This window comes from Miniopterus schreibersii, assembly GCF_964146895.1.
Source record: "Miniopterus schreibersii genome assembly, chromosome: 1".
NCBI lineage: Eukaryota > Metazoa > Chordata > Mammalia > Chiroptera > Miniopteridae > Miniopterus > Miniopterus schreibersii.
In genome coordinates this window covers 183,819,328-183,832,719 of record NC_138101.1, presented here as the reverse complement: position 1 = coordinate 183,832,719, position 13,392 = coordinate 183,819,328, and positions in this window count along the sequence as shown.

Here is a 13,392-nt window from a genome sequence, read left to right as displayed (position 1 = left end):
TGAGCTGTGGTAGGAAAGGCTTCTGTCTGTTTTCTCACCTGCCCGCCCCTCCCCCACCCAATCGCTGGTTGCTCTCAGGGCCTAAGGGGAATGGGGCAATTCTTCTTTGACTGCCCAGTCACCAGATCTCTGGGCCTGGCAGATGGTAATTGCTTTTTCCTAGGGCATCTTCTGGGTTCTCCTGAGGTTCCCAGTCTGCATCTCCTTTCAGGGGTAATGACTTTTGATCCCCTCACCAGCCCCTAGGAACCCAGAGTCCCCTTCCAACTTCTGGCCAAGATCCCTTTGCCCCTCTAGGAGGCTCTACAGGGCTTAAAATAACCCTATTCTGGACCTCTCTGCCCCCGGGGCTGCATCTAGCTCGTAGGAAGCACTCACACGGCTCCTGCCCCAATCCCAGTGCAGCCCCTCCTCTTGGCACAGGCCGTGGAGGCTCACAGCTCTAAATGGCTTCACACAAGCCCATATCACAAGGCTTGAAAGGAGGCCTCCAGCCCCATTGGGGGTGGAGCTCACAGCATAGCTTGACCCAGAAGTTTTTTCTCTTTCCAAACCCTCCCATTCTCCATACTTTGACACTTTTTATATGTTTGATAGGCTGAGGGGCCCAAGGCCTTTCTTCCTTGTTTCCTTTGTAAATACTGCACACAGGGCCTCCCACCCACCTCCTGATAGTCACACCATGGTGGAGCCTCCTCCCATCCTGAACAGGGCTGATCCTTGTAAAATAAACACTTACTATGGCAGGAATGATAGCCTGTGACTTCCTTCCGAGGCTAGGTCATTGTTGTGGGCTTGTTACCAGGGGAGATGACAAGAAGACCTCAGTTCTTGTCTTCTTGAGGGAAAGAGTTCTATCAAGAGACAAAGCGTAGAAAAGCAAGCAAGAATTTAATGGCCGCAGCAAAAATATACTTAGGGCAGTGAAAACAAGGAAGGGCATAGAAGTAACAGGAGAGCCTGGCTGGGCTGCTCTGGCCCACTGAGAGGTCAGAGAGAGAAGCGGCCTTGGAGACAGGTTCAGGTTCAGGGGGTAAGCCTGGGAGGGACAGGAATGGCGCTGGCACGCTCCCCTGGGAGAGGGTAGGCATGCTGGGTCCTTTGTCCTGAGCATGCCAGGGTCTCTGCAGATGCCTAAAGGCATGACCTTGAATCCTGCTGGGACACTGTCCTTTAGACCATAGTGTCTCTGTGGAAAGAAGAAGGCCCAGAGTCCCAGGATCTTGTTTCTGCTCTGCCAACTGGACCAAGTCACACTTGCAGATCCTTTGAACAACCAAAGGACATGTCGGCAGCTCCTCCTGAAACAGCACAAGCCTGAGGATGAGAAGGAGGCTAGCCCTACCTCCACAGGAGTCCCAGCCCTTCTTAGCGGTGGTGCTTTCTAAAGGTGGTGCTTTCTAAAGAGGCTGGATCAGAATTTGCCACTCCCAAGGTCAGTTTGGTAAAAGATAAGAATAGCCATCATTTCTGGAGCGTTTGCTCAGCATTAAGTGATGTCTCTAATCTTCATAGCACCCTCCAAGGCAGCGGGTTATGACCCACATCTGGCAGTTCTGAAAGGTGGCATTAAGGACTGAACCCAATGTCGCACAGAACTGGTGCTCTAACCTGGCCTTGTCAAACCCTAAAGCCCCTCGTTTCTACCTACCTCTTGCTGCCACAGAGGGTGACCCAGGGCATTCAGCCTGGGGATTAAACCAGTGCCCCAGGAACTGAAATTTTCTCCAGGCTCAGGAATTACCCTGGGCAGGGGGCGGGGTAGGGGAGACACTGGGGGCAGTGAGGTTGCCCAGAGTAGTGGCCAAAGAGAGTGGGTTCTGATGCCAGACTGCCCAGGTTTGAAACCTAGATTCCTTTATGCTCCATGTCTCAGATTCCTCATCTGAAAATTGTGGATGAGAGCATGGGTTGTTGGAAAGATTGAAGGAGATAATGCATGAAATTCATGGCAAGAGTAAACAGTCAGTTAGATTTTTCTTCTGTTGATATTATTATTGATAATATTCTCTCTCTATGGCGTTTAGACTCTTCTGTCACGTCAATATTTGAAAAGGGACAAATTTAAATGAAACGGGTATATAGATGGAGACTGACGGAAATTTGAGGCTGGAGGGTTGCTTTTGGTTTTTGGAGGGTTTCTTTTCCAGCTTTAAGACAGCTCCCTGTGCCAGGCGATGAGGGCGATTAATTGCAATCAGCTCCTCTCCGGGTAATGAGGAAAGTTGGACGGCACTGTGGCTTCCATTCAGGGAGTGCAGTTACACACTATGTCCACCAGATGTCGCTGCCAATCATGCTTCAACTACCTGCAGCCAAACCTAGATACTCAGGGCATGGCCCTCACCACCAGGCTCCCCCTCAGAGAGGAAACGACGCAAGGGGCTGAGCATTCTACAACACACCCCCCTTTGAAATTCTTTATGACGCCACAACACTGTGTCAGTAAAGGAGTGTGTGATGGCGAGGAGTGACCCACCTAGGTGACCCAGTTTAGGTGCAGAGCTGGAAGAGTACCAGGGTCCCCTGCCTCCCAATTAAGTGCCCTAACCCCAGACCTGTCCTGCATGTGTAAGAGGCTTGCCGGGGACTGGAGCCTAGTTTCTGGGTCTCTAGGGGTGGCCATCTCAGGGGATGTGATTTGAAGATGAGGCTCAGGGTGACACTAAGTATCCTCTGCTCGATTCCCAGTTCTACTGGGTTGGAGGCCATCTCTGGGCTCTCTAGGCTGCCTTTCTGACGGCTGCTGTGCTAACGGCAGGAGAGCGACTTTCATCATGAACTGGGAGGTGCTCCGAAAGCCAGCCCCCACAAAAGAATGCTTGGTCCTAGCCCTGCTCCTGAGCAGAGGGGTGAAGACGCTGCCAGTTAGTGCAAATTTCTCCATCCAGAGTCACTTTTAGGAGCCTACTCTGATTTTAGATAAAGCACCAGAAATGCAGAAGCTAAGGGCCAGGTTCCTCCCCACCTCAGCTGCCTCATCGGTACAAAGGAAGGGTGTTCTGAGAGGCGGCAGGGTGTGTCTGTAGAAAGTCCACTGTTTGGACATAGTAGATGCTCAGGAAACTCCGTTCCCATTTCCTTCCTAGTTTCCTGGGAGCCTTCTGGAAGGGGCCAGCCTAGACCCACCCTGAGGTTCTGCCCTTTCTTTGATGAGGAGGAGCTTTCTTTCCCCTTGCTCTCCATTTTGCAATAATCACCTCTCAGCAGTGGAGCCCTTTGCTCTCGGGCCCCATCCAGTGAGCAAGAGGGCCTTGCCTCTGAGCTCCTGGGACTCAGGGCAGTCGGCCTCAGCCGTCAGGAGCAAACAATGCAGTGGAAAGCAGGGCCTGTCCTCCACTTGAAAGGTCAGCCAGGGCCTCCCCACCCTGTGCATTTGGACAGAGACAGGTCAGTGAGGAAAGGCCCAAGGGTGCAGCCTTCACCTCTCATTAGTCAGGCGAAGGCTTGCTGGAGCAGGTTGGAGCCCCCCTCCCACCACAAGATGTGGAAATGACAGGAGGGAAGGCCCAGGAATGTGGAATTGTGATTTTTTATTTATTTATTTTTTTGAGAGCTCTTGGGGGTAGGGACAAGGACAGAGGCAGGTACAATCAGTCCAGGATTAGTTTATTTTTATTGCTTTTCAAAATCATGAGAATACTTGCTCTTAATTGAAAAGAAACAGAACACACAGATAAGCCAAGAGAAGACAACAAAAATCATCTGTTAACATCTTGGCAAATATCCTTTTTCTAGACTTAGATACACAGAAAGTACTTGTGTTTCATCAATAAAATGTTTTCTTACTGTACATTTTCTTTTCTTTAACCAAGCAATACACTAGGACATCTTTTCAGGCCAACAGATCCGTATGCCTCCCCTGCATCGCTGTTAGTGGCACTGCAGTGTTAGCTGGTGGTTGGGGATCTCCTGGTCTTTCTGCCACCCGCTCCTCAGCAGTGGAAATGGCCTAGGCCCCTGCGCCTGGCTTGGTGCTGAACCTCAGTCCTTGGGAGGCTGGGGAAGTTCAGAGACCCAAGACACAAATACGTCCACGTGGTCCCAACAGACCCATGATGATCCTGACCACTTGGGCCCATGGCAGGGTACAGCACCAGGGAACGGAGGGGAATGAACAGAGGGCAAAGCCACACTGAAGGGGGGGGCCAAGTGCCCAGAGGCTCCCCATCCTGTGTCTCCCTGAGTAGGAGAAGCAGCAGCTGAGAGGCTGGGGCAGTGGGGTGGTTAGGATTCTGGGCTCAAAATATGATTCTGGCTCTGTCATCCACCAGTTGGGACATTTGAACAAATAATCAAGCCTGGGATTGTCATCTGTAAAACTAATAATAGCTCCTAATCACACTGGTGTAAATGTAAGGATTAAAAGAGAGAATTTATAAGTGATATAAAGTTTTACATGGTAGCTGCCTTTAAATTATTATTATGAGTTTTGTTATTGTTGACCATGTCCAGGTACTACAGGAGACTCTGTTCTTCCCCTCCACACCCACCTCTCCTCCTGTACTTCTGATTTCTCTCACCTTCCGCTCCACCTTTCCCTTCCCTTTCCTCCTCCCTGCTGGAGCCCTGGCAGCTGCAGCGGGAGGGAGTTGCGGCAGCCACGGCACCAGGCCACAGGAGGGCAGCAGCCCCTCTGGAATGGGGGCTGCCTCCCTCTCCCACCTCCCAGCCTGCAGACCTGGGCAGCCGGGAGAAAAGAAACCTGCCCACACCTGGGCCCAGGTAGGAAGGGGCTGCCCAGAGAGGGTCCAGGGTCCTCAGACTGAGCTATCCCTCGGCAGCCAGAGTAACTGTTACAGGAGTTCCCCAGCAGGCAGGGTGGCTTGTCAGGTCTTGCTGGCCTGGATCGGGGCTGGATCTGCAAAAGAGTTGGAGAATCTGTAGAAGGGGGTGGGGATCAGGGACACGTGAGAGTCTTTCCTCTGCCAGGGACCAGAAGAGGCAGCCCCACCCAGCCAGGGGGGTAGCCCTGGGAAATTGGCCACTTCACCCTGGTCTTTGGGACAACCTAGAGGAGAGAATGAAATGAAGTAAGTGGGAGCCAGGGCAGCACAATGGTTGAGCCCAGAAATCCTGGAGTCTGATGGGACCTGGCTTCCAGTCCTTGCTCTGGCACTTAGAGCTGTGTGGCCTGGATCAAGTCACTTAACCTCTCTGAGCCTCCATTTCCCACCTGTAAATCACAGTGGTCCCTACCTCGTAGAGTTTGTCAAAACTAGTGCCCAATCAATGGTAGCTGGAGTTATCATTATCAGGTAGGTTGGCCTGGAGAGCTGGGAGATAGCTGCGTGTAGAAAATGAATGTTTCCCCAAGTTCATAGCTATGGCTGGGTTTTCTGTGCAAGGCCAGGTGTGGGTGTGCGTGGCTGGGGCCTGGAGAGGAAGAAACAAGGGCTGGTGGCTGGTTAGAGGGGGAAGACTTATAAACCCAGCTGTGTTTGAAACCAGGTAAAGCTCCAGTCACCTCTTGGTTAAGGAGCATGTTGGATCTGTCCACTGAACCCCTCCCCCAGCACACAAACCACGCTCAAAGAGGCCCGCCTCCTCCCAGGGGTGCAGGGCAGGTGTCTTCAGCCGGTGGCAGAAGGGGGCAGGAGTTGGAGAAAGGGGCCTCCATGACCTTGAGCAGCTAAGGGCCTGATGGTCAGTTGGGTCCACCCTCAGGAGAAGCAGGTGCCCCCCACTGGCCTCCTTGCCTGCACACCGGCAGCTGGGGCCCTGGGCCCGGCCTCCTTCCCGTGCTGCCTGCTAATGAGGAGCGGCCTCTCCAAGGGCAGAGGGCTATGCTCAGGCAGGTGGGCTGTGGTGGGCGATGGAGAGTGAGACTGTGGCTGCCTGTATTCTTTTAACTTCTTTAGAAAGGTCACCAAGTGGTCTACATTATGAGCGGTCTCAAGCCCAGCACGATTTTCTCCTACAATTTAATCTACTCCCTGGATGGCCTCCAGCGTGCAAGCCGCTGACAATCACCAGTCTTCGCCATTGATTTCCTGGAAGCAGCTGGCCCAGCCAACAGCCACTTGATGGATATGGGCTGAGGGCACTGCTGCAGCCAGACGGGTGTAGGAGGCCCTAAGCCGCCCTCCCATACCATGGCAGGGTCTGTCGGTTGCAGGGTGTGTGCACCTCTCTGCCCACCTGCTCCACCTCGAGGCATCAACGCCTAGAGAAGGACTCTTGCACGCGCACCAGGAGGCCTGGGCCAGGGCACAGGTTGCAGAGTTGTTTGCATGTAGAAAACTTGGAGACGCCTTATCTGTCCATAAGGGGAGGGGACTGCCACCGTCTGAATGTGCGTGGTATCCCCTGGTACTGTGCAGAGCCAGGGGATGCCACCCACATTCAGAAGCCCTTTGACCCATGCTCCCAGAATTGGGTGGGTAACAGGGACCCCGAGCGAGCGCGAGAATGGAAGGGCACTGGCTGAATCAACTATTACATCCACACGTGCAACGTCATGCAGTTTAAAAAACAAAACCAAAAAACAAGGATGCTTCTATATGTTGACATGAGAAAATGTCCAGGATGTGCATTTTAAGGGGAAAAGTTGCAGAGCAATATGGTCAGCAGGATCCCATTTATATAAAAGGAAAGAAAACAAAGATCCTAGCATCATACGTGTGTGTGTGTGTGTATGTGTGTGTAAATGCCCAGAAAAAGCCTGGAATGATATATGACACACAGCCAATGACTAATATAGGTCACTGCTGGGAAAGCAGCGATACTGGTCAGACGTGGGAATAAAAGGACCTTTTCACTTTTTCTCTTTACCTCTGGGTTCACTTTTTTTTTTTTTTTAATGGAGAGAAAAAACTAGTGTTAAAAATAAGAAAAGAAAGCTGCCCTCCTTTCCTCTGTGCTTCTTGCCTAACTCCCTCCCCCACCACAGCTGTCTCCAAATTCCCACTCCACACCCCACTTCAGGGGACAGGGGACCCCTCTGCTCCCTAGGACGGCTCTCTCCCACCACCACTGGTGCAGCCTCACTGCTCATGGCTCCAGGGGGTGTGTGCTTGTCACTCACACCTGAAGAGCAGAGAAAATAGTGATGGAGGGGCCAGAGGTAGGGACCTAAGCTGGACGAGGAATCTGAGGGGGAAACCAGTCTCCAGGTCTCCTGAGGGCTCCCAGCTGCCCCTTGACCAGCTCTTTGAGGGGGCTGTTTTCAGGGGTCCTCTGGGGCTTCCCTGGCTCTGGCTGGCTCACCGAGTTCAGAGCCTGGTCTCCCTGGTCAACAAGGTCTGCCCCTCCTCATGGATTTATTAGCTTTTTCACTGGCATCTCTCTCTCCGGGCGAGACCCCTTTTTCTAAACTCTCACCCCCTACTGCCCACATCTTTTACCCAAGATTGGGTTTTCCATGCGCGAATCAGCAAAGTCTGATGCTTCCTATGGCTCAGATCCCAAGTCTGCCATCACTAGCCACGTGACCTTGAGAATGTCTCTGAACATCTCCATATGTCAGCTTCTCCCTCTGTAAACGGGGGCGATGCTAGCGGTGTTCCCGGGGCTTTGCAAGCGGCACCACACATGCAGCACCAGAACCACTCTGGACCAGTGGTGAGCACTCTGCACATCTTTGCTGTTCCTGTTGCCTCTCTCTCTTCCTCCACGTGCCCCATGAAGGCTGCATCACTCTGCAGACCCACGGCTGGGAGGAAATCAGAGTGGGCTGGATGGAGACGAGCTCATGGGCCTGATGAAACTGCCAGATGGTGCTTTTCTCAGAGCCTTAGGAAGGAAGAACAAGTTCATATGCCAGCTGGGGTGGGGGAGACCAAGAAGGGAAACAACAGGGACATGTTTTAAAATGCTCTGTTTTTTTGCTCCCCACCTTTCCCCAGAGCCTGTGGCCTCCAATCCTCATTGTCAGGTTTGCAGGACTCCATGCCAGGAGGGAAGACGGCGGTGTCTCGGCAGATGCAGGAATTCCCTGAGCATCTTGTGAAAAAGCCCCATGGAGGGGAGCAGTCGGGAAGGGGAGATAGTGAACTCTGGCCAGCCTGTCCTTGGAGAGAGGCAAAGGGCCTGGGGCACTGATGAGCTCAACCACACCAGGTCTACAATGATGTTTAATAGTAACTGTGGGCAAAGCCAGTGCGAACATTTCTAGCAGACTGCCTTTTCTCTTGGTTTCTTTCTCCCTGTGAGGGACTCTTACAAAAAACAAAGTACTTCTTAATAAAAATAACACCCCAAACCCTCATGGTTGGCCCTAAAAACACCTCAGATCTCCTTTTCTGGAATATTTGTATTTACCTGTCTTCCCCACTAGGCTGCCCTAAGGGTGAGACCACATGTGTCTTGCTCACCTTTGAGGCCTGAGGCCCATACCGGAACAAACAATCAATATGCATTTGTGGATAGAATGACAGAAGAAGGGCTCCGAAAACCTAGGAGACCCCCCCGAGGCTAGCAGACGTGAAAGGGCCTTGCGCCGTGTCCAGCACATGGTAGGGACTCCATAAATGTGATTTGATTCTGAGTCCGGGGCTGTGGGTGTTTGGTCATCACCAACTTTGATTTATTTCTGGGCTAACACCTCCTGCAGGCAGGGGTGGCTACATCCGGCTCATCCAGGCTTAGCTAGGGACTGTCACCCAGTCCTTCTCCTGCACTGAACCTGGCTTCAACTGCTCCTGGGGTCGGCCCCCAGCTGGCTCTCTGCTCAGGGTCTTTCACATATGAATGTGTTCAGGGTTGTTTCCTGAGGAGGGTAAAAAGCGTCTCTGGTGGCCCTCAGCTCAGCAATGCAGTCTCCTTAGCTCATAGGGGTCCCAATGCCTTTGAAGATTATAAGGAGGCGCTTTCCTCCTAAGCTCCTTCCCGAGCACGAAGGCACTTCCCCAGCAACAGGACTCATCGCCTGCCCAGTGCTTCCTACGGTCAAAGCATTGGCAAGATCAGGTGACCAGGGGCCTCCAGAAGCCATATGATGTAGTCCCTCACATCCTCTCACTTTGGCCAACCTGGACACTCCAGTGACCTGCTACTCCTCCAGGGTCCCCAGGGCAGAGAAGACCTCTGGCTGGTCTTCCTGGTGCTGGGCTGAACTGCTTAGGACACCTACAAGGCCAAGGTAATCCGACCCCTATCCAGCTCATCTAGGGCCACTCTGTTTTCTGCCCCCCCATGCCACCTGTAGGCCTCCCTCCAGTTGCTCCAACGTACCTGCTCCTGCCCACCCCTGGGCCTCTGCAGAAGCCAGGGGTTCTCAAGCATGAGCATGGTCAGAGCCCCCTGGAAAGCTTGTTCAAACACTGATTTCTCTGCCTCATCCCCAGAGTTCCTGACTCAGCAGGTCTGGGGTGAGGCCCGTGAATTGACATTTCTGACATGTCCCCCGGTCATGCTCAGGCTGCTGGTCCAGGGCCCACACTTTGAGAACCACTGTTGTAAACAGTTCCCTCATCTGCTCACAGGGACGCCTGCCACATGTTAAGCACTATCTACGGTTACGTCTTACTGTTATCAAAGTGCCTGGCAGTGAGGCCTTGCTTTAGCCACACTCTAACCAGGGATAACTTCTGGAGAGTTCCCTCTGATAGATTACGTCTGAGGACTCAGACCTGAGGACGTAGCCCAGGATTTGCATCCCCACTTGCCTGGGCCTCTACGAATGGTCATGATCACGCGCAGGGTGTGTTTGGGGCTGGGGGCTGGCTCCCACCCCTTTGGCTGCTCCCCACATGCACGGAGCGAGCGGGAGCCGGAGCCAGCTTTCAGGCCTTCCCTCACCGCCAGCCTGGAATGGAGCTGACTCACCGCCAGGAGGGCTGGTGATTAGTATGCAGGGCAGGTACAGGGAGGAAAGCTGTCTCCACACAACAGCTCTTGATGTGTTTCTCTGATTAATGTGGCAGAGAGAACATTGCAGCTTTTTCCTGAATGGTCGCCACGTGGAGCCAGAGTCATTAGCATTGAGTCTCCCGCTTGCCAGGACCTGCTGACCACCCTAAGTAGATAAAAATGAAAATGGCCAAGATAGCTGCAAGGCTCACAAACAAACTGCCTGGTGGCTCTGCAGCCACGGGAGTCTTTTATGGGAAGGTTTTCAGAGCAGCCCAGCCTTCCCCATTTTCTCAACACCTCCCCCCCCATAAAGCCGTCCCTAAAGTTTGTGCTTCTGTGACTGCTGGTCCCCAGTGAGGACAGACCCCTTTCTCAGGAATGGAGCCCCAATATGAGCACAAGCGTCACTGCTCCCCCTAGGGTGTGTGCCCCAGGCCAAAGACGATGGAAGGAGGGAACGAGGTTCCAGGCAGAGGGATCAGACTGTGTGAAGGAAGGGAGGGGTCTGCAGTGGTGCAGAGAGGACAGATGGGTGGACCAAGAAAGGAGACTGGGGACCCGAACTTTATCCTGAGGGCAATGGTGAGTTACTCAGTATGGAGGGAGTAAGCCTGTGTCTGTTTGGTTTCCCATTGCCTCCCTCGTGCCTAATACAGTGCCTTATACATAGTAGGTGCTCAATAAATAGTTGCTGTATGAATGAATGAATGAGTACATGCAAAAGACACTGAGAAGCTTTGCTGGGAGTGAGACGGGCATTATAATGATCCCTCCGTCTCCAGTGCGATGGATATTGGGGGCTCGATGTGCAGTGGGAAGGACAGTCAGGCAGCCATGGCCCTAATGCGGGCGGTGATACCGGTCTTGACCTCATGCAGGTGGTGGAGCTGCTGCCTTGAACTAACCCCAGTGTCCCTCAGCTTGCTTCCTCCTGGCTGGGGAGCTCGGGGCAGCTAGCTGTAATCTCTGGAGGGCAAAAGCTTGGGATGCTCCAGAAACTGATACAACCAGTGGCTCCCTTACCGGCCTCCCAAGGGTGAGAGTGATGGTGGCAGGGACTCCTTGTATGTCTTTGCTCCTTCCTTGGCTCTGTGGGGTTGGACGCATGTTGCCATGCTCTTCTGAATTATTGTTTTTGAATTTTTTTCTTACTTTGCCACTTTCCTTCTCTGGGTCTCAGTTTTCCCCATCCATGAAGTAGGGGAGGGGCAGGGAGATCATCGAATGGCTCAGGGGCTTGCTGGGGAGAATGATGACTAGAACTGTCTCAGGTGGCTCCAGTTCTGGGCAAGCTAGAGCTCATGCCAGCTCCACACCCCACCACTTGCTTCTGCCACCGCCCCCATACCACCATCACTGCCCCAGTCGGGTGGTAGTCTTCAAAGCCAGCCCATGGCATCCGCTTGCCAGAAAGCAGGCCTCCAAGCTCAGCCTGGGCTGGAAGGAAATGAGCAATGGGGCTAATTGCAGAGCCGGCTGGAGAGGCTGGGAGGAGGCAGGAGAGAGGGAGAGAGGGGGGGGGGGGGGAGAGAGGGGGGGAGGGAGGGAGGGAGGAAGAGAGAGAGAGAGAGAGAGAGAGAGAGAAATCATCTTGTGATGCACCAATTACTGATCAGCTGGGACATAATTGCAGGGCTGCCATCCCTGCTGCTGGAGGTACCAGGTCTCCCTCTCGTTAATCAGCGATAATCCAGAATTACGACCCTTAATGATTTGCAAAGACACTTATGCACACATGCACACATGCTCTCATACGGACACAAGTAATTGATAATCAACCATGTAATTTGAGGCAATAATTCTGTCCCGGCCAGATGACAGGCTCCACCCTGCCAGCAGAGCAGAGCCCAGATCACAGCGGACCCCTGCCATGGGGCAGCTTCTCTGGGGGAAGGAGGCTCACTCCTGCTCTAGAGTGGGTGCCAAGAGGGGCCTCTGATGGTCTCTGGGCAGGAGTATGGAGATTCGTCAGTCTCCTACTTTTACTTCCTTACATTTTCTCATTTCTGCACCTTATTATTTGCAGCATTTAGAAACATCATTGCCATTGTCCTGTTATTTGCAGCATTTAGAAACATCATTGCTATTGTCATGTTATTTGCAGCATTTAGAAACATCATTGCCATGGTCCTCGCTTATTCGGGGCCCTAAGCCTGATGGTCTCCAACTTTAGTGCAGTTTAAATCACCTAGAGAGATGGTAAAAAATATGGATTCCTGGGTCCCACCCCAAGAGAGTTAGACTCAAAAATCTGGCGTAGGGTCCAGGACTCTGCAGAGTTAACGCATGCCCCCAAGTGATTTGGGTGCTGATGGTTCACAGGCTGCACTTTAAGAACTAATACCCTGTACCAGTGGCTCTCAACCCTGGCTGCACATTGAAATCACCTGAGGAGCTTTTGGAACATTCTGATCCCTGGGCCCCCCTGCCAGAGACCTAGACTTAATTGATCTAGGCTCACTCCGGGCATCAGGATTTTTTTTAAAGCATTGCAGGTGATGTTCACCATCAGCCAGGGTTGAGACTCACGCCCTAGGGGGACTCAGCTGGCACCGATCTTCCCAACCTGTTCTTGTTCTCTTTACCTTGGGGACCTCTGCCTCGGTTGTCTTACCTGAGAATCACCTGGGTATTTGTGAAAGTTCTGGTTGCAAGTTCTGGTTCAGGATGGGAGAGGGGGGAAGGTCTGTTTTCCTAACAACATTCCCAGGTGGTGATGATGCTGGTCTCAGAGAAGTAAGACTCTTCCTTTGTTCAAGGCCCAGGCATGTGAACTCAGGTGCCAGAAAGACCTGTTTACCCAGCTCTTCTTCCAGGAAAGCCCGGGTGCTGATGCTGGGCCTGTGAAGATGAATCCGGTACAGTCTTGTTCAGGTGGCTGACTTTCTTTGAGTCATGTGTCAGGTTCTTTTGGGTTCCTGAGAACAAGACATGTCAGGCTAACTCAGGCGATGCAGCCCCAGGAAGTAGGGAAAAAAGGGTGCCTGCCCTCAGGGAAGCAGGGCGAGATAAATTCTTGCGAAGCCAGGCACTGAGCATGAAGTCACTGGGCAGGAGGGCCAGGTAGGACCAAGCATAGGTGCACCCTTGTGGCGGGGCCCTAGCTAGCTTTAGCGAGTCCCTGGAAACAAGGGCTTCCTGGATGAGGCCCAGGGTTTGGGACAGAGGCTGGCAGTGGGGAGTCCGGGGGTGGTAGTCAGCCTCCCACTAAGACCACAAGCATCACCCACCCCAGTATGAGCGTCACGAGGAGAAATCTATCTCCCCTCCTCCTGAATCTGGCCTCGGCATGTGACTTGCTTTGACCAGTAGAATTTGGTGAAAGTGACACTGGGCCAACTCCACAGCTGGCTCCGAAGGAGCCTGGTGGCTCTGCTTTTAATCCTTCAAAAGCCAGCTGCCAGGTAAGAAATCCAGCTCCCTGAAGCTGCCATGCCGGCCACGTGGAAGGCCATGCAGAGGGACGCTGGGGTGCCAGGCATGGGAATAAAGCCTTCTTGGCCCTTCTCTCCCTATCCAGCCACCAGCTGAGTGCAGCCAAGTGAGTGACCCCAGCTAACGCCACGTGGAGCGGAAAAACCAACAAGTTGAGCCTTG